Below are 25,318 nucleotides of genomic sequence, written 5' to 3' on the forward strand. Positions count from 1 at the left end.
AATTTCCTTTAATGTTTCTTGTAAAGCAGGCTTAGTGGTGATGAACTCCTTTAACTTTCGTTTGCTCTGGAAACTCCATCTTTCCTTCTCTTCTGAATGATAATCTTGCTAGGCAGAGTGTTCTTGGTTGCAGGTATTCTGCTTTCAGTACTTTTATTATATGATGCTACTCTTTTATGGCTTGCAAAGTCTCTGTGGAAAAATCAGCTGATAGCCATATTGGGTTTACCTTGCATTAACTCTTCTCTCTTGCTGATTTTGCCATTTTAATTATGTGTCTTAATCAGTACCTCCTTGGGTTGACTTTGATGGGGGCTCTCTGTGCTTATTGGTTGTAGATGTCTGTTTCCTTTCCTAGATTAGGGAAGTTTCAGCTATTATTTCTTGAAATAAATTTTCTGCCCCCTTTCCTCTATCTTCTTCTGGGATCCCTGTAATGCAAATGTTATTATCCTAAATGATGTCACTGAATTCCCTTAACCTATTCTCACTTTTAATTCTTTTATCTTATCTTATTTTAATTTTATTTGAAATTTATTTATTTATTATTTTAGCTGTTCATCTTGGTTATTTTCCCTTACTCTGTCTTCCATGCTGCTGATTTGTTCTTTGGTTTTCTCTAATCTGCTATTTACTACCTCTAGTGTATTTTTAATTCCAGTTAGTGAATTCTTCATCTATGATTGGTTCTTTTTTACATTTTCTTTCTTCCTACTGAAGGTCTCACTGAAATCCTCCACTCTTTTCTCAAGTCCAGTGAGAACTTTTTGAGCATTACTTTGAATTCTCTATCAGATATATTGCATATTTCTGTTCTGTTAGCTGTTTTGTTGTGATTTTATCCTGTTCTTTGATTTGAGATATATTCCTTTGTCTCCTCATTTTGTCTAAATCTTTGTGTCTCTAAACATTAGAAAAGTTAGCTGCATGTCCCAATTTTGAAAGTAGTGGCATTATGGATAAGTGGTCCTGTGATTGCCTATAACACAATGTCTCCTGTTAACCTGAATTAGGTGCCTCGGGGTTGTCTCCATTGTAGGTTGCATGTACCCTGCTGTTGGGGCTGTGCCACATTTACCTTCAGCATGGTCTGCTGCAGTGGCCCACTTTGCCTATCGTGCATGCGCTGGGCAGGATTTGGTCTGTGGCTGCCACAGCTTTGTCGTTTGATGGTGTTCAGACTGAAACCAGATGTCTGCTTTCAGCCTGTCCACTGGGGTTCTGGTTGCACTTAACCGAAGGGCACTCTTCCTGCATTGTCCCTTGAGAAGCTCTTGTTGGTGGGTGGAGCCTGCAGTCAAACCAGATGCCTGCCCCCAGTCCATCTACTGGGACTGCAGTCACACTGTTGTGTGTAGTTACCTTCTCTCCTTAGGACATGAGTAACTTTTGAGTTGTGCTTGTCCCTGCTGGGGCTGTTTGAAGGATGTGTTGTTGCAAGAGCTTTTTGGGTAAAGCTAATCCATAGAAGAATGTGGGGGCTGGCCTTGTTAACAAGGTAGGTGAAGAGTGTTCATGCTGATTTTTATAAATATCCAGCTGTTTAGGGAGGGGATAAGGAGAGAAGTCTCTAGCTCTTTCTTGGATAAGTCCCCTAAAGATCCCTGCCCCTCCAGTACAGTTCTAAAATTTGTTAATAATAACTTGTCTTCATGGATATTCTAGGTGTTTTTCAAACTGTTGCCTCTATGCTTCTATCTCAGTGGAGCTTTTTGTTAAACTCTCTCTTCAAGGACAGGGACTCCATTTTCTCTTGTTCTTTCAGTTTCCCAGAGCTAAACACATTGATTTTTAAAGTGCCCATAGTTAAGCCCCACTGGTTGTAAACCCCCAAATTAAGCCCCAGTGTTTTCAAAGCCAAATGTTATGGGGACTCATCTTTCCCCTGCAGGGGCCCTGTCTTTGGGATGCCTGGTATGGGGTCTCTTCCTCCCCCTTCTCCATACCTTTGGTGCCCTTTCCCTTTGTGATTAATCTTACAAGAGGTTTGGTCCCTGGCTGTGTCTATGCCCTTCCTACCCTTTCTGATATGGCCCCCTCTCTGTAATTGACTGTGGAAGGTCTGTTCTGCCAGTCTTCAGGTTATTTTATGGGTCAGTCACACCAATATGACTGTTATCTAGGTAAGATAGGACCTGAAACACCCAGGTCTCTATCAGGATTGGGGGTCCAGCTCCCTTTGCAGGGTCTGACCCTTGAGGATGTGGCCTTGGCACAATTAGCATGGGGTCCTTGTTATCCAGCAGCGAGGTCTGGGGGTCTCCTCCGTTACTCTGCACCACACCTTCCACGGCAATGCCAGCTGTAGCTCTTTCCGAAAATCCAAAGAAGGTTCCACGGAGCTGGGCTTCCAGAGCAGCAGGGGCACCAGGTGGCAGTGCTGGCACAGCAGGTGGAGTGTGGGGTGTGTGGAATTGCACTTCTGTCCCTCGAAGACGATGAAGATGGGTCTATACGTCTCCAGCAGCTGGCACAGATTCTCCCTGCAGGGATAGGACCCGCGGGACACCTGTTTTATACACAAGAGTTTAAACTGAATAGGGGGCTACCACTCGTAGTATAATTATGAGTGCCCACCAGGGTTCAGTTCTCCCCTCGTAGGCTAGCATTTCTGGGGCCCATGGCAGTGAACTGGCCACCTGATTAGAATATGCTTCCGCTAGAGGCAGTGATCTAAGACGAAATGCAGAGCCACACAGGGACAGTGGGATATGAGAAAATTGTGTGTAAACTTAGAGAGGCAAGGAATAACCTGAGTTACAAGCAATGGGAAAAGTAAGGGGAAAAAAAGGGGTAGGGTATTTGCTAAAGAGAGAATCTATCAACTTAAAACAGCAAAAACAACAGAGAGAAGCCTAACGCTCGCGCCTCTTGTGGTTCAGCAGTCTTACTCTGTTGGCATGTGTCAGCCACGGGTGCCACATTTTTAGTCCCTCAAGAGAACTCTTCATTCAGCAGTAACATGGCAAACAGGGAGAGATGATTTACATTTTACAGTAGATCCTGTGAACACTGTGGGGAATGCCTGCTTCATAATAGGTTTTCTTAATTATCAAATGCCTAAAGTCAGCATTGTTACGATAACGAAGATGGGGTTTTATGTCTTCTTTTTCCACAGCCACGCAACATTTCTTGGGGATGCAGTTCCTCCATATGGACAATAAGAGGAAGAAGAAGCTAGCCTAGGTCCCATTAGATTCTGAGAACACTGATGGAACTGCAGGACAGGAAGGCTTCTGTCCCGTCAGGGGACACGTCAGGAGGCACTCTCCCTCAAGGAGGAAGATTAGGGCCAACGCAGGAGGGGACAAGAAGAAGGAAAGTGAACCTAAGGGGAGCTTTGGAGATGAGGAGTTTCCTCAAAAGCTCGCCAGAGCAGGAGAACTGTAACTTGAGAGAGAGACTGTCTGGAAAGGTGCACAGTCTTGCATTCCTCTGAGCCACTGAAGCCACCAGTCAGACTGCGAGCTGAGCATCTGGGAGAGCTGTGACACACGCCGCCTTCATGGGAAGGACGATGTAAGAGCAGCGCGTGTCACCTACGCTGTTTCCTCCTCTGAAGTTGAAGGAAAGAAGGGAAAGAGATATATATTTAGTAATTTTTGTATATAATTATTTCTATACGTATTATTTATTTCTATATATAGCTGCTTCTTTCTCTGGTGTACTCTCCTTATAGTAGGTAAAGGACTACTTTTTGGCAGACAGTGCCCTCAGTTTCTATCTTTTGGACATTATAAATTACTTATTTGTATTTCCATTTTGGCTTGGATGTTAGAAAGGATAGGCCCAAATGAAGGGGACTACACTTAAAACATTTTCCATGCTACCTCCTTGAGTTACCTGCTATTTCTAATCTCATTTTTTATCCTGTTTTTAATTATTCATATTTTGAAAAAGGTATATTGCTATATAGTCTATTGTTATGTAAATCCCCTTAAAGCATTTCTGGGACTAATGGAGCCCAACCACATCAATGAATAACTCCAGTAGTATTACAAAGGGAAAGAATAGGTAAAGGGGCATGTGAAAAAGTATAGAAACATTTTCCGAAAAACACAGGATACAGAGGACTTGGAGGAAGATGTAATTTTAGGTGGTGTGAGCGTTTGCCAAACCTTGAAGTTCAAATCAGAGTAAAATGCAGAAGAGTTAAGGAATTTTCTTGTTGAGAGATGGGTGTTTAGGGACACAGAAGCTGAATATCTGATGCCAGTCTGAGAAATTAAAAAAAAGAAGAAGAAGAAGAAGAAGAAGGACATTGAGCAGCAGTTATTTTGCTTACAAGCTCTATGTATAGGAAACTGTCTATGTTCAGCAAGGAATATCTAATACAGGATTTGCAAAGAGGGCAAAAATGACAGAATACATGAGATAGCAAACTAATGATAACTGCCTGGTGATCCACTATTACTATATAACTGTTTAAATGTATATAAGCTCCAGCCAATCATTTAGGCCTTAAGCAAAGGCATATTCAAGAAGTAAGATGAAAAAGTGTCAAAATAAGGAACGTGGTTTGTTTTTGGTTTTTTTTTAGATTTTATTTATTTATTTGATAGAGAGAGATGGAGAGAGAGAGATCACAAGTGGGCAGAGAGGCAGGGGATGAGGGGAAGCAGGCTCCCTGCTGAGCAGAGAGCCCGATGCAGAGCTCAATCCCAGGACCCTGAGATCATGACCTGGGCCAAAGGCAGAGGCTTAACCCACTGAGCCACCCAGGTGCCCCAAGGAACGTGTTTTATTGGTAAGGCTGAAGTACGGGTTGAGGTCTATAACAGTATTGGGACAAATACTGGTGTTTATTCCTTTCTTTTTATCCTTTTTGGAGTACGTCAACCTCTATTTTGAAAAGGAAAGGTAAAACTGTTAAAGACAATTGCACTATAAACAAATAATGTACAGACCTTCTGTAATGGAAAGTGTGGAGTATCCCCTTTGGATCAGAAACATTTGAGGAAAGCTCAGGGATTAATGAATTTTGGAAAGAGGGCATGGTTTACAAAAAAGATTAAAGTGCTCACTGGAGCAGAGAGAATATATTGCTTTTTAAAAAGGAAAGAACATGCCGTAGATAATACTGTGAGGATAAAATGTCTGAGGCACAAAGAAATAGAGAATTTTATTAGTAAGAGTGACATCATTAATGACTTTGTTAGCAGTACTGTTTGTGATAGAGAACTTTTATAAAGGAATTTTGAGTGTAGAAAAAAAAGTATATGGGATGTCGCTGACTTGGAAGGTAACAACGTTTATGAGAGAGAAGAACAAATTAAGAAAGTCATGATTTCCAGTTCTGTTCACATCATACATTGTGAAATACTGTCACATGTTATCTTAAGAAACACTTCGTGGAATAATAGCCTAAGATAGAAACACGGATTTCCTTTGCACTGTTGTTAGGAAAATTAAGGAATATTAAAATAAAAGTGCATTTGCAGTCTTACTACTTAGAATTAATGGCAGCTATGAGGAAACAACATATTTTTAAATTACACCATTTATTATTTATTTATTTATTTATTTCAGTATCCAATGATTCATTATTTATGCACCACATCCTGTGTTCCAATAATACGTGCCCTCCTTAATACCCACCACCAGGCTCACACGACCTCCCATAACCCTACAAAACCCTCAGTTGTCTCTCAGAGTCCACAGTCTCTCATGGTTCCTCTCCCCCTCAAATTTCCCCCAACTCCCTTCTCCTCTCCATCTCCCAGTGTCCTCCCTGTTATTCCTTATGCTCCACAAGTAAGTGAAACCATATGATAATTGACTCTCTCTTCTTGACTTATTTCACTCAACATAATCTCTTCCAGTCCTGTCCATGTTGATACAAAAGTTGGGTATTCATCCTTTCTGATGGAGGCGTAATACTCCATGGAATATATGGACCACAACTTTATCCATTTGTCTGTTAAAGGGCATCTTGGTTCTTTCTACAGTTTTGCGGTTGTGGACATCGCTGCTATGAACATTGGGGTACAGATGGCCCTTTTTTTCACTACATCTGTATATTTGGGACAAATCCCCAGTAGTGCAATTGCAGGGTGATAGGGAAGCTCTATTTTTAATTTCTTAAGGAATTGCCACACTGTTTTCCAAAGTGGCTGCACCAACTTGCATTCCCACCAACAATGTAAGAGGGTTCTGCTTTCTCCACATCCTCTCCAACACACGTTGTTTCCTGTCCTGTTGATTTTGGCCATTCTAACTGGTGTGAGGTGGTATCTCAATGTGGTTTTTATTTGAATCTCCCTGATGGCTAATGATGATAAACATTTTTTTTCATATACTGAGCTTTTCCAAAAAATATATAAACTTAAAATTTACAACACTGAAAATAATTAGTGCTATTTATTGCTGCCTACATCACCTGCATACAGTCCTTTATGTGGTTGAAGGATATAGTCATCTCAGGGACTGTGCTTTAGATATAAATATAATTTCTGCTTTTAAAATACTTTTCTCTGGAGGGAGGCTCTTAATTTGGTTGAATATACATATCCTACTACGGGTGATTCATTTTTTTCCCTAGTGAAGAAAGGCATAAGTAAATTAGATGCCAAATAGAATCAGGCAAGAGGTTAATCAATATTGACAAAAAAAATCTAGAGAATATGTGTTTATTTTTGGTCTCCAAATCACATTTTGAATATTTATATTATTTTATAATTTAAATGTAATTCCTAGATGTTTCAGCAGTGTTGGAAAATATTGAACATAAGTGTGATTTTTAAAATCCTGCAATTTTCACCATCAAGATAGGAACCCTGCTTATATTTTGTTTTACAGGTTTATACTTCCAACTTATGTGTAAATATGCCCATATGAACATATATATTATTGTGCATGTCCCACATTGTCTTGATCCTTGTTTTAATTTGAACGTGTTTGAAATGTGAGCTTTTACCTTGGGACATTTGCATGCCGTAGTAACTTGGGTTTTAAATTTGTAGTCTTACTACTTCTGGCAAAGATGGAATAACAGGGAACAGATTTAACCACTTGCCCGAAACATCTACCAAAAAAAGAAAAAGAAAAAGGCCAGATGATAAAATACATATTAGAAACATTTTCAATATATTGGGCACCAGGCAAGGAAAGACAGTGACTCCTGAGAGATTGAAAAAAAAATGAAGCAAGTCTAGACATTGGCCTGGCTTGCTGCCTTGAGTAGTTCAGGTGAAACTGGTGGTCTTCTGGAGAGGCTAGGAGTCCAAGGAGGACCATGGGACTAGCGTCCACAAGGCAAAGCAGCAGAGAGGAGAGAATTCTACAGAAAGAAAATATTGGAGTCCATACATGGCTCAGAATACTTCTTATTCCCTTTATCAAAGTGCCAAACTGTATCATGCTCAGAGCATTACATAGAGTCCACAGAGGGGTTTTGTGTCTCTAGGGATATAAAATTAGCTTTAAATTTTTGCTTTCTGGTCTCACCTAACAGAGCTTAAAATCAAGAACCAAAAAGATCAGAGTGTTTCCAGGTAACATAGTTGAGTATCAGAACAGAGCTCAAAAGGGTAGATGGACTAAAACAAACAAACAAACAAACAAACAAACCATTGAGGTCTCTTAGGCTGGATAAGTGTGAACAAGGCAAAATTCACAGTCTTCAACCTCCAGCTGAAAGTTACTAGGCGTGCAAAGAAGCAGAAAATATGTCCAGCAGTGTGGACAAGAATTAACCAAAACTGATCTAGAAGTGAAACATGCTAGAGCAATGAGATGAGGCTTCACAAGATCTATGATTACTCCATTTGTTCAAAACACAAGAGGAAAAATGAAACATGTTAAGTATAGACATGTAGTAAATAAAAGAACATTCTCATCCTTTCTGCACTCACCTCTTGAATAGAGTCTAGAGTCTCAATAGGGTGAGAAAGTTCTCCTCTTGAAGCATAGTCAGAACCTTTGCTCATGGGTCCGGGCAACCCTCAGCATGACTGGGCGGGCAGGACACTTCACAAGCCCCAGTAGGCGAGGAAAAACTAAGGTATTCCTCTGCGGCAAGGACTGAGATAAGAGGCAACAGAACGGTGCTGAACTATTTTGATCTTTGCTGTTCCAAGACAGCGTGTCTCCCAAGGAACCACTTTCTTCTTACAGAAGTGCTCTGGGCTTCTGAGGATGTCAGCGTCAGCAGGTGCTTGCTGCATAGTGAGATCCCGGGTCGTTCCTCATCCCCAAATTGCGAGGGAGGCTTTGGTTATTGACCACGTGGTTAAGCTCCCTCGTCCATGTCTTTGTTCGGAGGCCAGTCTCAAATACCACACCGTTAAGGGATTCCAGAGTGGGACGTGAGGGCACAGCAGGGAAGGCCTGGCGCAGGAATGCTGTAATGCAGGACAGCATGGGAACTGAATACATGTGCTGGGAACCAGAGTGCAGCTTGCTCTCCAGAACCCATAAGGCCGGTGTAGGTGGCTCTTTGATAAATGCAGCCTCTAGCGAGTCCCCACACTGTGGTTTCTTCTCATATTAACGATGCCCCTTTACGTCTGCTTTTGACGTTTGGCTACAAGTTCCTCTTTTTTCTTTTTTTCTTATTTCATTTCTTTTTTTGTTTATTTGTTTTTGTTGTGCTATGTTAGTCCCCATAAAATACATCATATTGCCTGTGACCTGTTGTGGAGTAGTGGGAAGAAAAGTGGAATAAGGGACGCTAGGTGTGTCTTCAGCTGGGAGGAGTGGCACAGTGTGGCCTCAGGACACATTCAGACCAGGGCTCTAGTCCCAGCACTGTCACTTACAAGCCAGATGAACTTGACAAAATTGTAGGTTTGTCATCTGCAAAGTGAGTCTGAGGTGTCCCATTTGGTAGGACCCTGGAAATAGATGCGATGTTTGCAAAGCGCGTGATACAGTGATCTTTAAAAGAACGGGATTTGTTGCTATGATAAATATGACCCCAGAGAAAAATACCAACTCCTTTGGGATTTTTTCTTTTAATTTTATGAGATGTCAGAAAACATGCTATGCTTTTGGAAGGAATGAAAATATGTTATTTAATTTGAGTGTGGAAGAGTCTCCCCCAACTACATGTAATTCAGAGGTCCTAGTATTTGTGTCAGGGGCCAACAGTTTCCCTCTCAGATGCCTTTACAGCCAAACCACCCCTATTTTTATTCATTTCACCACCACCGAAAGTCTAGCCTTTCTTTAGAGGTTCGCCAGATTACTCTCAAAATAATTTAATGAATAGACTGTGCCTTTAATGGAGTAGGTTCTGGCTCTCCCGGGCCAGAGCAAAGATAGTAAAGTGACATCTCCCTTCAGAGGAGTGTCACCTTTGTTTCTTAGAAATTTCCTAGAGATCATGTCCATAAAACCCTGGTTCGTGCACTGTGTTCACATGCACTGGGACCAGAGCACAGGACCCTTTCTGTTCCTGCCCCAGGGAGGGATGTTCTCTGCTTTACCCACCATCCCAAAGTAACTAGTATGTTACTTTTTTCAGTTTTTCATCCTAGTCTTCAGTCTCTCAACTCTGAGACCCACCATCTGAGGGTCAGTTCCTCGCTTACAGTTCTCACAACTTCATCTGGTCCGCTCCCCTGCTTAACATAAAATGACTTCCTGGAGGACAGGGGCAGTGTCACCAGGCTCCACAGTGCCTTGCTTCAGAGCATTTGCCTGAGGCTGCTCTCATCAGGAACCTCCCCTCTGCCTCACCTGTTCTTTTAATTTGACATTTCTGTGCAACGTACAGTGCAGTTCACGGTCTCCCTTACGTGGCAGCAGCCCCTAGATTACAGTAGCCATAGTGGTGGATAGGCTCTCTGTGGCTCCAGGGGAGTGCCAGCAACAGGGGACCTCTGGGGAGTACCCCTCAAACGAGGAGGATGGAGGACTCCTTGGCTGCTGCTGCAGTAGACTGCATACCCTCAAGAGCCCAGGGGCATTTCCCATGGAGGGGAAGGTTGCTGTCCTGCGCCTGAGGCCTGAGGACACTGGGCAGGCTGGCAGGCAGCGAGGGCACCTGGAGAGGGGGATGGTGAGGCGGGAGGAGCCCTTTCAGCGGAGAGATCCCACCTTGGCTTTGTCCACAGCCGCCCCTGCAGGGTCCCCCAGGGGCACTGCTCTAGGACCCCCCAGGGCTCTTGTTACCCTGATCAGCCTGGGCCCGGAGCACCCTAAGGAGGAAGGTGGCGTGAGCCTCGGGCCCCAGCCAGCCAGCCCTGTCTGGGCATTACTGGGGTGACAGCAGGGCCTGGCCATGGGGTCTCCTGTGTTCTAGAGTAAGGAGTCTACACAGTGTGCCACCTAGGGGCTGGGGCCCACCCTTCTGTCCTCTAGTGGCTTCACCTTCTGACTAAGGATTTTACCTTCCTTAGACATGAGGTAAAGGAGGGATAGGGGACCTCCGGCTTGTCACCCCTGCCCTGAGCCTTAAAGTGCTGAAAGCAGGGGCAAAGCTGGACTCTTTGTTGTCTCCTTTATTCAGGGGCTGGGCTGTGTCCCCCACCCCCCAGTCTTCAGTCAGCATTCTCAGGTTGAATCTTCGGAGGCCTGAAGTCATCTCCTCATAGTAAGGCCACAACTCTCAGAGACCCACCAGAAAGAGTGAGGAGAGCCATATTGGGCCATACCTGCCTGCGGTAGGCAAACCTGGAGCTGGTGATGGTTCGCCTCACTGGTCCTCACTCAGGTTCCTCACTGACTCAGAGGTGGCCTCGTTCCTTCCTCTCTTGACCTATTACTGTCCTCATATCTCTGTCACCCCAATAAGAACTGAGAGTTGCTCTTTTGCTCTGCTTGCCAGCTAGCCAAATATCTCCCAGGACTGACAGCCCTGCCCCCATTGTTATGGTTTTCATGCGATGCTCCATTTGCAGGCTTCTTACCCTTAACACTGGCACAACCTAGAAATTGTCCCTATGCTAGCTTCAGACCACAGACCTTACTGCCCTGAGTCCCCAGAAGTGGAAGTCAGGTAAGTTGCATCTAGTCACAGCTGTTTGGAGATTCTGAGAGCTAATAGCAAGGGACAAAACTATGGGACTCTACTGTTCTGAGGCTGGTGATACCTATAGTCCTCACTCTCTCAAGATCTATGATGCCTCCTCCTACTGACCTAAGTCCCCCGGGGCTGGAAGCCAGCGGGTGACACATATGAATACTCCTCCTAGAGTTCCTCAGGTCTGAGAGGATGGTGGCAAGTTTGTTCCTCTCTCTGTCTTCGGTTAGGTGTTTTCGTGTTTCCCTAGTCCTCACTCAGAGTCTTTACACTGATTCTTTCTATGACCTGGGAGCCTGTTCTCTCACACTAACTCCTTTCATTCCCTCTGACCACCTAGGATTGCCTTACGTGGCAAAACTTCCTGTGGCCACATAGCTGACAGTAGGAGAGGTATCCTGTTGTGTCACCACTGTTATGATCTGGATGGTTCCCTCTTACGTAGGGCGCTGTCCTTGGTTCTTGGTGTGACGGGGAATATCTTCCTTTGCTAACCTAATGTTTGTTCTTTATGCCAAGTGCCCCACCTCACTGAGATGGCCCTTAAAGGAAGTGAGTAGGCCTCATCATGCTGCCATTTCTGGGTTTACTGAGGGAAGACATCAGTAGTGGGGCTCTGTGTGGCCCCTTCTGTTCTGGTTGGGGTCCACTTATCTTCCTTTGGAGTGACCAGCTTGACTCCAATGAGTCAAGTCAGTCCTTCTACTGAGGAAGGCTGCTCCCATTAGACAAAGGCCCTCTCCTCCATGAGTCCACGTCCCATGGAAACAGGGATACCTCAGCTGGAAAGCTTTGCCCTGGGCCTCCTAGGTCTGACAGCAAGGGTGGGAGTCTGGGCATTCTCCTCGATCCTGGGGTGAGTGGTCCCCTAGCTCCTCATCCTTCATCTTGACTCATGACTAAATGTGGGGCTCTACCCTCCACTCGCCTGAAAAGGCCATACTCCTCAGACTAAGGCCATTACCTGCTTGGAAGCTCCAAATTGGAAGAATGAATCCTATCTGCCCAGGGCTGTTAGGATCTTCTGAAAGATGATAGTAGGGGCAGAATTTTATGACACCCCAGTCTTCTGGAGTTAGTAGCCCCTTAGTCCTTGCTCAGGTTTTTGACCTTGACTATGCGTAGCCTAAGTCTGCCCGCCTTTCACCAAGGTTGTCATCTTTCTGAGACACTAGAGGGGGAAGTCAGCCTGCTTTCTGTGGCTTACCCTGCCTGTGGCCTCTGTATGGCCCTTTCTGTTATGGGGGTCCATTCATCAGCATTTATTGTCCTCACCTTAAATTCAATTAAGGCCTATGAGACTCTCTTATCATTTCCTTTCTTTCTTCACACTACTCATTTACTTAGCATTACTATTACTGTGGCTGTGTATTCCAAAACACTACTTTGGGTCAGGGTTTTGTTTATCCATGAGATATATTTTGGAGTAAGAGGAAGAAAAACAAAATAAAAGAAGGTCTTGCTCAGGCTGAAGGAGAGGCAGAGCATGGGTCTCTAGACTGATCGGGACCAATCCAGACCAGGGATCCAGTCCCAGCGAGGTCACTTACCACTCCTTTGAACTTGAGATACTTACAAGTCATTTTATCTGTAAATGAAGTTTGCTAAGCTCTATCCTATAGGAACATTGGCATTTCTGTACTATATAAAGCACTTGGCATACTCTTTAAGAAATACTGGGTCTGAATGAATGGCAGTTATTATTATCAACCCCCAAAATACCACCCTCCCATCTAAATTTATTTTTAAAACTATAGATAGCAGAGGATGTACAGTACACAAGGACAAAAACAAACATTCTTAAGCTAACTAAAGTATCTTATTTTTCACTAAGACCAAAAGGAAGAGGCAAACCATGAATTAAAACACATTTTATTTTATTTTTGTTTAAAACACATTTTAACAATTTTTTTCTCTATTTTGTGTTCCTAAGTATTTTACTGTGTTGTTCTTTCACATTTTCATGAAATGCCTATTTGCAATGCCATGTTATCTGCTTTTGGATCATACATATAGATGGTTTGTGACTTTCTTTTTCATATACCAAACCTATAACTCTCCCTTGTGAGACAGCAATAAATGAGATCCATGCCATTCTTAAGTTTATATTCTAGAGCTAAATGAACTATTACAAGAAAAAAAAATTTGAGAACACCTAAATAAGTATATATGCTTATAGAAGCTAACAGTTTAGAACAAACAGGAGGAACATCTATGCTTTTTTTCCCTCTGATCCCTAGGGCTCTGCACTACTGGAAAGGTGCCCTCTTCCACCCCAGGGAAAAGCAGCCGCCCCGACTGCCTGACTAGACGCGGCGCCTGCTACGGGCCCCCTTCGTGGCAGCCCCCCTGGCCTGGGGTCTGGCCCCCACGCGCTCCTCCTCGTCTAGCAGAGCCTCCTCGTACAGCTGGGGGTAAGAGCTGGGCACCGTGTCGTTGATCTTGGCCAGGACCTGCAGCACCTGCATCTTGCTGGTCTCCGCGCGGGCCTTCGGGCCCCACAGGAACTCGTGGCGCAGAGGGTCGCTGGAGGGCACCGGGCGGTACTCCAGGTAGCCCTGGCGCACCAGGTCTCGGGTGATGAGCTTGCGCGGCTCACCGAAGACCAGGTGCCTCTTGCCCTCCTGCACGCCCAGCACGTTGAGGAACTCCCAGACCTCCTCCTCGCTGGCGCGGTTGCCCTTCATGAAGATCACGCCCAGGAGCGCCATCAGGAGGCCGGACTTGGGCAGCCCCTTGCTGCCGCCGCCCAGGGTGCCCTCGCCCGGTTGGGCCAGCTTGCTGACCAGCGTGTAGGACTGGCCGCGGTCGTCGGCCTCCCGGACCTCCAGGCCGAAGACCAGCTCCATGCGCTGGGAGGTGAGCCTGAAGATCTCGGGGAAGTGCTCGCGGTATTTCCTGCCGATGATCTTCAGCAGCGCCGCGCGCATCAGGGGCTCCCCGGAGCTGTGCTTCTCCAGCAGGAACTGCACCAGCATGCTAGCCTTGCGGATCAGGGGCGTTTTGCGAATGGCCAGAGGGGCGGCCGGGGCCGTAGCCGCGGCCGCAGCCACGGCCGCGGCCGGGTTCTCGGCGCCCTGGCTGCCTGGCAGGCCTGGGGACCCTGCGCCAGGAGACCCAGGGGCGGGTCCACCTTCGGATGGTGAAGATGGACCCGCCTCCTCTGGGGAGCCCGGGGGAGCGCGGGGGGGCTCCTCCTCTGCTGCTGCCACTACAGCAGCAGGAGCACCCCCGACACCCTGAGCCTCACCGCGGCCCTGGTGGCGTTTCTCCCGGACACGGGCCTTGTTGTTCTGGCGCCGAGGCATGGCGACACTGGTCAGGGCTGGTCAGCAGCGAGGACACCTGGGGGGGGGCAGTGAGGTGGGGGAGGCCCCTTCAGCGGAGAGATCCCACCCTGGCTTTGCCAACGGCCGCCCCTGCAGGGTCCCTCAGGACACTGCAATAGGACCCCACAGGGCTCCCGTTACCCTGGTCAGCCTGGGCCCTGAGGAGGAAGGTGGTGTGAGCCTTGGGCCCCAGCCAGCCAGCCCTGCCTGGATGTTACCAGGGTGACGGCAGTGTTCCTAACAGTGAAGACCCCAGTGTCCATGTAGGGTGTGGGGTGGGTCCCCTGTTAAGTGTTGGGAAGACCTGGGCCCCCACCCCCTCCCCTGCTCTGAAGGGGACCTGGGGTCTTCCATGGTACCCTCAAGGAGGGAAGGAGAGAGCCTTCAGCCCACCACTGAAGTCAGGGGCACCTAGGGCTGACCACTGATGGGAGGGCTTCTCTGCCCTGAGTTCCTGGGATCCTCGGAATGACGCAGAACCCCCACTCTGACTCCGTGTAGGACCTGGGACCCTCCCTTCCTCTGACTGCAGGCTGCCCCTGCGAATTAAAGCTGAAACCTGCCTGAGACCTGATGGGAGAAATGATGGGATGTCTCAGGCTGACAGCCCTTTCTGGGCCTATTAAGGATCAACAGGAGAGGACAAGCCCTATTGTTCCTGCTTCCCGCGGTCCTCACTCCGGGTCCTCCCTTGCCCCGCTTCTAGCCACTCACACTAATGGCGGCAGGTGCTGGAGACTCATTAGGAGCCGGAAGGTCCTCACCCTGAGTCCCGGCACGACCTGGAAATCCTCCCTCTGCTGACCGGCAGCCAGCCCCCTAGACCTGGGCCCCTACCTCCCCGAGTTTCTGGAGCACAAAGTGAGGCAGCACCTCAGTCTTTAGACCAGCCCAGACCCTCCCAGGCCAAAGCGGAGACTCCATGCGGCCTCTGTTCTGGGGTATGGATTCCCCCCAATCGTCACAAAGGCCGTTTCCTTCCCACCAGTAGGCCTGGGGGTCTCTGCCTGTGCTGAGCTGAGCCAGAGTCTGGCAGTCCCGGGACAAGGCCTGCAATCCCTGAGACACCGCGAGGTAAGTGAAGGGACCTGGGGCTTAACCGCCATGTTGGGGCCTCCGAGCCCCGAGAGCAGGGGCGGAGCGGTACAGGGCCTGTTGGACCTCTCTTTCCAGGGGATTTGGGGCTGGGGAGTTGTCGAAGGTGTATCCCCAAAGTTGTAACCCGGGACTCCTCGCACCTCAACCCCTAACAGTGTACAGGTCCCCAGTTTGGGCTCACCCTAGGCAGGAGCTTTCCGACAAGGCCTCACTACCCACGGCGTCGTCCGGAGGAAGTTCTCGAGGGCTAGGAGGTCCACTTCCGGTCATGTGGGTCTGGGCCCCGGGGGAGGACCCTGGGAGGTGAGGGCGGGGCTCTGTGGGTGGGGCTCTGTGGGCGGGGCTCTGTGGGCGGGGCTCTGTGGGCGGGGTAGGGAGTGATGTGGGTAGTGTGTGGTGTGCTGGATTGTAGGGGGGAGTCCCGCAGGACTCACAAAGGCTTTCACTGGGTCTTAGCAGGTCCAGTGAATTCTTCCTCTGCTGTGCTGAGTGTGCTGGCCTGAAACCAAGGGTGTCGTTTCATTCCCAACCTCCGGTAAGAAGTATTTGGGTGTCTTAGCTTAGCTGCCATGCCCGGGGCTTCCCCAGTCTAACAGTCAGAAGCTGGTAGCTTTTGTGGGGGGGGGGGGGCTCTGCATTTTGATGAGGACTTCACTCCCTGAATCGTCTCTCAGTGTCTTTCCTTGATCGCTTGTGGGTGCTGGGCAATCTCCATCTGCTGATTTGAGGTCAACCCCTCATATAAATGCCATCAAGTCCCTGTGATTCCTGATGTGAACTAAAGGTGTACTTCTTTGGGCTACTCCTCCCTAAGGTCTTCCAGAGGTGGCTGCAGGAAAATGAGAATCCTCTGGGGTCCAGTGTTCTGGGATAGGGATCTTGAATGAAGTTCTTTACAGTCCTAGAGTTCTTCCCTTTTGTAAATGCAGTGCCGCCCCCCACCCCCACCCCAGCATGATCCTCAAGAACCCTGTGGAGAAACTGGGGTACTTCTAAGCCTGATCGCTTACCCTAGGGCCTCTCCTGGCTGACATCACTGTCATTTCTGAAAGTTTCAGGGGTAAGTTTCTGCCTTCTGTATAACTACTATGATACTTGTATTCTATTTCAATATATACATTTTGAACATATAAAAATTTTATATGCACACACAATGTGATGCCTTCATATGAGCATACACTGAAATGATTATCAAAAACTAGTCAACCTATGGCTTTCCATAGTTAACATTTTCATGTGTATTCTAAGAAATCCCATTTTCAACAGCATGCATGAATCAGGGGGACATGATGCTAGGTGAAACTGGCAGACCCAGGAAAACAAATACTATATGATCTCACTTACATGTGGAATCTAGAGAGAACAAAGATATAAGTCACAGTAACAGAGGAGAATGGTGGTTACCAGAGGCTGGGTGGTGACAGGAGAGGGAGAGATACTCAGGAAAGGGTACAGTCTTTCAGTTATGAGTAAGTTCTGGAAACCTGTACAGCACAGTGACTGTAGTTAATAATAATGTGTTATTTACCTGAAATTTGCTAAGAGACTAGATCTCAAGTGTTCTATTTTCATTCATGCCTTAAAATCTACTGAGATGGCTACAAGAAATAAAGTTCCAGTCCTCCCCAACAAAAGAAATTTATAGTAGCTATTAAGGCAGTGTCCGGACCCACTGACTCGGACCGCCTCAACCAACCCAAACTTTGGTGCCGTCCTGGTATACCCTAGAGTCCTGGCATATGGGCCCTGAGGAGCTAGCTGCCTTCAGAGAGGTTCCTTCCGTGAAGCACCAGTAATTGAGTATCCCAGGGCAAAGCTGGGAAAATCAAGGATAAACCTAAAATCTTTCCACCCACCAGTGCTGTCTTCTACAGACCTGTCTCAACTTCAGGGCCTGCCCCCACACAAGTCCTAGTTCAGTGCACACTTGGTGCTCCTCAGGGCTTTCGCAGTATTACTGTTGTTGATCTTGTTTTGTTTATTCCTTTACTTTTTCCAAGGGCTGATTCTGGGCACAGGAAACAGTGGCCTGAGATCAGTTTTCATCTTGGAAGCTACAGGTAAGGCTCTAAATCTTTAAATAATTTAAGGAGAATTTATATCTGTACACTATTCTCTTCCCCTGAATAAACATATTTTACAGCTCCATTTGGAACATTTTCTTTCTCTATCAGTACATTTTTTTAGTTGCCTCCATAAATACCTGCAGTTTTGTGAGGTTTCATTTTTTGGTGCCTTTTAGGTCTGTTGCTGTTGTAAATGGTACGTCATCCCTACGTGTCCTGATTCGGGATTCATTTTGTGTGACCAGACTTCTGATTTTACTACAGGGATTTTGTATATACTAGCAATTTGACATTCCTTATATATTTGAATATTATGTTTGCTTATTACTTAGATATGTTAGCTATGAGATTAGTATTATTATCTGTTTCTTTGTATTATTTATACCTCTTATTTTCTCATTCTTGTGCATGGCTGTGCCCTGCTATGCATTCATGTCCCAGTTTGTGGGACTATAATTCTGCTTTTGCAAACTTTATTGGGAATGCTTCTAATATTTCACATTTTACTCGTGATTTTACAATATGGAAATTCCATTGAAGAAGTTTACTAAAAGTTATTATCATGAAATGGTGCAGAATTTCTGTCAAAAGTTCTTTCTTTACCCCTGCACATTGTCAGATGCTTCTCCCCCTCTTCGTGTAGTGAATTCTGATTCATGTTTTCTAACATGATACCGTCTTTGCATTCCTTGGACTTCCGTCTTTATTGGCCACTGTATTGCATATGCTGTGAAGTTGTTTATGTGATTTGTCTCAGTAGGAGTGAGCCCAGGTCAAGTGCTATTTTTTTCAGGATATCCTTATTTGGTCTTTGTATCAAAAACAGCTAAGGCATTAGAGCAGGCAAGTCATTTCCCCTTTTTGTATAGTTTGACAGAGTTTATATAGAAGTTTTATTCGTTTCTCCTTCACCGTTTGGTGTAAGGAGACTTCACATTTGGCTGGTCCGGGAACATTTTGAGGATTCCTTGTGTTTTACCTACAGTTTTAGTTTATATGGTTAACATAAGTTTTCTATTTATGTATGAACCGATTTAACCATTTCTCTTTTGCTGAGAAATAGTCCATTTCTCTTGAATTTTTAAATTTAAAGGCATGCTATTTAAAAGAAAATCACATTATCACTGAAATTCTCAAACGTGCAGAATTCTCAAACGTGCAGAGAACGGAATATTGAACCCCATGTACCTGGTTCTCAGCATCAACAAGTCTCAGCAGTAACAGGAAGAAGCTTAATCGGATTAAAGTTTGTTTGTTTGTTTAGTGGTAACACTTCTCCAGAGGGCCGCTGTGCACTTCCATTAGGAAGTACATAATGTCTGTGATCCCTTTATGGTGATGTTAGCAGTCACTGAGGACCATCACCCTCGTCCGTTAATCCATCAGGGGTTGCCCAATGGTAGTTCTGTCTTTCCTTTTTCTCTGTTAGCTAAAATAACTCTCTAGGTAGAATCTTTTCCTTATCTACTTTTTGTTATCCTGACATCACGGTAAAAGTATTTAGAGTGTTAATTACAGCCTGTAAATCTCCTCTACACACACACTTGGTAGAATTTTATTTACTATCACTTGTTTCTGCTTCTTTCTTTTGTAACTGGTAAGACCTACAGAAGGTGCTACAGAAATATTTGTAAAGAACTGGCTTTCGTTAGTTGACTCTGCTGTCATCTGCGTCATCATTTCTGCATTCGTCTTCATTATTTCTGCCTTCTAATTATCTGGATGTAATGTGCTGCTGTTTCAATAACTCTTGAATCATTTGGAGGCTTTAAATATTTTTCTGGTAAATCTGTTTAGTGCTATCATACCCAAGTAGCATTTGGGCTCTTTCCCACAGCTAACAGTATAGACCTTTATCTGTAATACTTGAAATTTTTTTAAGTTGAGTAAATCTCTCCATTATACTCCTGAAATTTTTTAGTATGCATATATACACACACATATGTGATCGATTGAAGTTTTTCCTAGGAATGAAAGGAGGATTTCAAATTAAAAAAAAAATCAATAATAGTGTTTTATGAAATTTACCACTCATTCATGATTAAAAAAATGTATGTTACAAGTAAAGGATACCTACAGAAACCACAAATAAGGATAATCTGTTATATCAATAAAAGTATTTGTAGAAGTTCTTGAGTAAGAGATCAGGATAAAAACATGCACTTTAATTCTGCAGCAACAAGATGTTTGACCATGAAATTAAGGAACAATAGCTTGTAAAGTACCATAACAAATACTGGCATCTAATATATGTATTTATATATAAAATACATAATAAAAATGAAATATATACAACTGCTATATCAACAAACTAATGAAAACCCGAATAAAGAGGATTATCCTGTTCATGGAAAGAAGTACTTAATATTGTAAACATGTTAATTCTGCCCAAATGTAATCTACAGGGTAGATTAATACCCAGTCTCCCCAAAAGAAACTACATAGCTTTTGTATATGAAGTCTGACAAGCTGATTCTGAGCTTTAAATTTACTTACAAATTACCAAAAATAATCAAAGAGCTCTTAATAAAGAAAAATAGGAGGACTTACTCTACTAGACATTAAGAATCATTTTTTAGAAACCGTAGTAATTAAAAATGTGTGCTATGTGTCAGTATAAACAAAGAAACCAATAGAACTGAATAGAGTGTCCCACAACACCCACTTACATGTGAACTTCTGATTATTAAAACTGTCATTGTTGAGAAGTAGAGAAAGAACAGATTTTTTTTTTTTTTTTAAACTAAGATAGGACACTGGAGCAACTGGAAATCCAAACTGAAAAAGAATACCACTATAACACTTCCCTCATGCTAGACACAAAATTCAGTTCTGGAAGGGATTAAAAAAACTTTCCATTATTTATATTATGACAGCTTTCAGTATTACGTCACAGGTGAGAAGAGCAAAAAGATCGTATAGTCTGTCAACTAGAAGGACACCAGCATGGGTCAGGTAAAACATTTGGATGGAAAGAGATGAAAGAACTTGGGGACATCAGTCACTTGAGTAACAGAAGGAATGGAGGTGATGTGAGCTGGAGAGGAAGAGAAGACATGGCAGCTTGTTCAGCCCCCTTGTCCCCTGCTTATCTGGCCTGGTTACCATTATGGCCTTCACTTTCAAAGAGGAGTGCTTATGTACTTAGTGCCAGCTTGGGAGAAAGCTCCCTGGGCTGGTGATCCATCCATCCTATCCTCCCCTGCCCTAGTCCCTGACTGACGTGTCCATCTCTGGACCTTAAGAAAGCATAACCTGGACCCTAGTGTTATAGACAGTAGTAGTAGTAGTAGTAGTAGTAGTAGTAGTAGTAGTGACCGGGGGTGTAGGACTGACTACAGATACACTAAAGAGAACCAAGAAGGCATTTGGAATTTAGAGAAGGTTCCAGCTCTTGCAGATGGGATGGGAGAAGTGTCCCACCTCCTCCTCCAGCAGAATGAGTACTCCTGCTATGGGGTGAGAACACTGGGAGCCGGGGACTCTCCACCTCCCCTCTCCACCTTTTTTTAATACTTTACCTTTTTTTAAAATTTGAGTTTAGTTGTCACATAATGTCACATTAGATTCAAGTGTACAGCTTAGTGATTTGACAAGTTTATGTATTATGCTATGTTTGCCACAAGTGTGGCTGCTGTCTGTCCTATTATATTAATAGTACAGTGTCACTGACTTTATTTCTTATGCTGTGCCTTTTCCCCCCATGATTTATTCATTTCACAACTGGAATCCCATAGCTCCCCGTCACCAATTTTGCCCAACCCCCATCCCCTTCCCCTCTGGCAACCATCAGTTTGTTCTCTATATTTATAGGTCTGATACCGCTTTTCCTTTGTTCTTTTGGGGTTTTGTTTTGTTTGGTTGGGTTTTTTTGTTTTGTTTTGTTTGCTTTGTTTTCATTTGGTTTTGGTTTAGGTTCTACTTAGGAGTGGAATCATATGGTATTTGCTTTCTCAGTCTGACTTATTTCACTAGCATAATGTCCTCTAGGTTGATCTCTGTTGTCTCAAATGACAGAAGCTTATCCTTTTTTATGGCTGAGTAATGTGTGTGTGTGTGTGTGTGTGTGTGTGTAAAACATTTTCCTTATCCACCTATCTTTTGATAGACACTTAGGTTGCTTCCATACCTTGGCCATTATAAATAATGTAGTTAACATAGGGGTGCGTATATCTTTTGGAATTAGTGTTTTTGTTTACTTTGGATAAATACCCAATAGAACTATTGGACCCTGTGGTATTTCTGTTTTTAATGTTTTGAGGAATTCTGTACTGTTTTTCAGAGTTGCTGTACCCATTTATGTTCCCACCAACAGCACATAGATGGCTCCTTTTTCTCCACGTCATTGTCAACGCTTGTTATTTCTTGTCATTTTGATGATAGCCATCCTAACAGGTGTAAAGTGATACCTTGTTGTGGTTTTGATTTGCGTTTCCCTGATGATTAATGATGTTGAACATGTTTTCATGTACCTGTTGGCCATCTGGATGTCTGCTTTGGCAAAATGTCTATTTAGGTCTTCTTTGGCCTCTCACCTTTTTTTACACCTGTGGAGTTGTCCCGTAGATTCTACTATTTATCTGGTCTCATGGGGAGACCCACAGTAGGGTTCAGAGTACTGTGGGAGCAAGGAGGACTTCTCTTCTCCTCGTTGTCATCAGGGCTACTCTGAGCGGAGGGAGGTCAGGAAGCAGGGAGTGGCCATGATTCCATAGTGGGCAGATGGCGTTGACTGAGTTCACTGTGAGTACCTCCTCCTCCAGCAAGCGAACTACCACTTGTGTCTGGAGGTGTGTGAATGGGGACTCTCCACATTCACAATTCTCTGGAATTCTAGTGAGAAAGAATTCTACCAGTCTGTCCTTCAGTGTGGAAAGAGTCATCCAGAAGTAAGTGCAGAGGATCTGACGTTGGGGAGAAATGGAGGAAGATAGTGCTGCTTTGATTTTCTCATTGATATGATCAGGGGCAGCTCTCAGCCCAGAACAAGGCCTGCCTTTACCTTGGATCTACATTATTCCTTCCAGGCACCCTCCCTCAACCTTGACAGAGTGAACAGTTTCTCCATACTTACTCAAATGTTTCATGAACCTATTTTTACCTGTCATCAGGTAACTACTTTAGGCTTAAAACCTTGGTATACAAGGGATGAAGACTGAAAGAAAGAGTTAACATCCAAGTAAATATGGTTAGCTCCTTTTGTCTTCATTTTCTTTTTCTTTCTTTCTTTTTCTTTTCTTTTTTTATAAAGATTTTATTTGCCAGAGAGAGAGAGAGAGAGAGAAAGAAAGAACACAAGCAGGGGGAGTGACAGGCAGAGGGAGAAGCAGACTCCCTATTGAGCAAGGAGCCTCAAGCAGGACTCAATCCCAGAACCCTGAGATCATGACCTGAGCCGAAGGCACATGCTTAACCGACCAAGCCACACAGGCGTCCCTTGTCTTCATTTTGTACTGCTGCTGCATAGCAAATCAGCACCAACTTAGCAGGATAAACACAACTTTATCATCTCACAGTTTCTGGGGTAAGATGTCCAGGTAAAAGTTGACTTTGGTCTCTGCTTTAGAGTATTACCTAGCGGCATCTAGGGTGTCATGTGAGCTGTGTGGTCAGCTGAAGGCTAAACTAGAAATAAATCTGAGCTCCCTCACATTGTGCGCAGTGGTGCTCAGAAGCTGATGTGGTTTTGTTGTTCTGGTGGTTGTTGTCGGCTGTTGGCTAAAGGCTAGGCTGCAGTTCCACGACATGAGACCCAACCCATATGGGCCCTCTCCACAGGCACTTGACAGCATCACAGGCTTTTTCTTCAGGGTCCCCCGCATAGCAAGAGCATTTCTGTTAACAAAATGGAGTGTTATATAATATCGAGAGTTAGGGGAGTCCCATACCCCTTTAGGGCCTAAGGGCAAATAAAAATTTAAAATAAGAAAAAAGTACAAATATTGAATCATGTACACCTGAAACTAATAAAATATGATATGTCAATTACACCCCAGTAAAAAAAAGAAAAGAAAAGAAAAGAAAAAATTCAGTTCTTCCTCGTGCAGATCAAGAAATGAGACTCCTTGTAGAGCATTTATTTTAACAAACTTGTAAATACTTTCTCTGCCCCTCTGAGATCTTTGTTACTCTTAAGAGCTGATTACACTTCTTGCCAGTTTGCAGCCTAGGAATTTTTTCTGAAGTAACTGGGAGTCAGGCCCTTGAAATGTGAACATTAAGTAAAATAGCACCCCTGTCTCCCAGTCTCCATGAAAGTTTCACTTCAGCACCTGTCTCCGAGTTGTAAAAAACTTGTCTCTTGTCACCAAGAAATGAGAAGTTGTTTTTCTTTTTTCCATTTATTTGGATAAAGGCAATGAACTAACAAAGATGCTCTCCCCCGCCCCAAATTACCAGGCGATTTTTGGATGAACGATGTGTAGTAAATGGTGTTGTCAAGTCCTCTTACTTGAGGAATAGTTAACTATTAGCTTAAGATCATGGATGTAATGGTTTGTATCTATTTGGCTACCATAAAAGGGGGAGATAGCTTTCTGTCTTATTCCTCTCTTTGGCAATGTGATGGGTGTCACATTCTGGTTCAGTTATTATTAAAAAATAAAACTGTTTTCTCTCTTTTCTGTGTTTTGTGGAAAAGCATTTCTGAGTTGGCAGGAGATTCTGTTTCCAGTGAATACCCCAGCAAATTTGGCAATGAGAGTAAAACTTCTGGAAGTTCCTGAATCACGTAAGAGGTTCTGTGGACACATAATAGTCAGGTAAGAGACTTTAGCTTATAAAGTCTCCCTTCTGGCTCTCCGCTCTTTTGGAATACTTGTCAGAAAAACCAACCTCTCCGAATTCGAGATTTTTCTCTTAATTAAGCATGAGACTGTGGGCTCTAAAATCCCATTAGGATCACCATTGGCTTTGAGTATAGAAAAATATGGGAAGCTGGAATTATTACCTACACTTCTTTGTCTTTAATATGTCCTCTCTCTGTCACATTAGGAATCGCATACCTCGAAGAATCTTGTCTTGCAGTGGCCTGAGGACACTTCTTTTAATTTGTATAAATTAACGTATTTGCAGGGGTTCTCAAAAGGGCCTCATCTCAACCAAACGAGTTACTGGAATGTATGGGATTCATATCATTCATATAGGAAAGTTAAATATGACTTGGATAGCCAGAAGGAAAAACGGGGTGGGGGGGGAGGAAGTAAAGGAATTAAAGGCCCTTTTCTCAGCTATCCCTACTCTCTGCTTCCCTGCTTCTCTTTATTTTTCCCCACATTAAATCCAGTCCTGGAAAGAAGGAGGCAGGTGATCTTCTAGCTGTATTGGTGCCTTCCTTTGCGGATCTCCCTGCACAGAGGAATGAAGGCATAACTTTGTTAACTGCTAATGCATAACCTGCCCCGTTTGAGGACATAGGTTTGGGCAAGTCATGCTCTAGCCTGGGTCCCCTTTATATCATAGCCAAGATTCGACCTACAAGATTCCCATGTCATCCACACACCCAGTAGCTAGGAAAGAAGTATGATAAACGTAATTATAAAATAACAGAATTTGAATAAAAGGTGATGCACTCACAATAAAGGCAACAGGATGAAGAGTAGTTGAACTAGTCACTTGGGACAAAGCAAACAAAAAAAGGTGTTAAGCTGCTAAATGTCAGTATGGGTAGGTTAACCAAAAGATCCTAGAACTTATATTTTTCTGACTTCAATATGAGGAAAACCAGCCCTTCGTACTGGGACCACCAGCAATTTTTTTTTTTTTTTCAGGTGGGGCAGCCTCTTTACTGACCAGACATAGAGTGGCTGCGAGCAGCGGGGGAGCTGGGCTACGAGCTGAGGTAATAGGCTTCCCTCACC

The 25,318-nt window shown here is 44.4% G+C and overlaps 1 long non-coding RNA gene and 1 pseudogene across 3 annotated transcripts; one reads left to right on the forward strand and one right to left on the reverse strand.

Moving 5' to 3' along the window:
* Positions 1-12,882: 12,882 nt before the first annotated feature.
* Positions 12,883-15,660, reverse strand: LOC309856500 (melanoma-associated antigen B17 pseudogene; annotated as a pseudogene). Of its 2 annotated transcripts, none has more exons than XR_014316635.1 (2): positions 15,575-15,660; positions 12,883-14,311 (listed from the first exon to the last, which is right to left on the reverse strand). The product of XR_014316635.1 is annotated as a melanoma-associated antigen B17 pseudogene (transcript). The 2 variants fall into 2 exon arrangements; XR_014316636.1 differs by lacking the exon at positions 15,575-15,660 and adding an exon at positions 14,718-14,895.
* Positions 15,292-25,311, forward strand: LOC309856503. Its single transcript, XR_014307233.1, has 6 exons — positions 15,292-15,369; positions 15,549-15,663; positions 15,853-15,928; positions 17,394-17,453; positions 24,100-24,220; positions 25,229-25,311. It is a non-coding gene; the product is annotated as an uncharacterized lncRNA (long non-coding RNA).
* Positions 25,312-25,318: the final 7 nt, after the last annotated feature.

Source organism: Mustela nivalis, assembly GCF_964662115.1.
Source record: "Mustela nivalis genome assembly, chromosome: X".
Lineage (NCBI taxonomy): Eukaryota > Metazoa > Chordata > Mammalia > Carnivora > Mustelidae > Mustela > Mustela nivalis.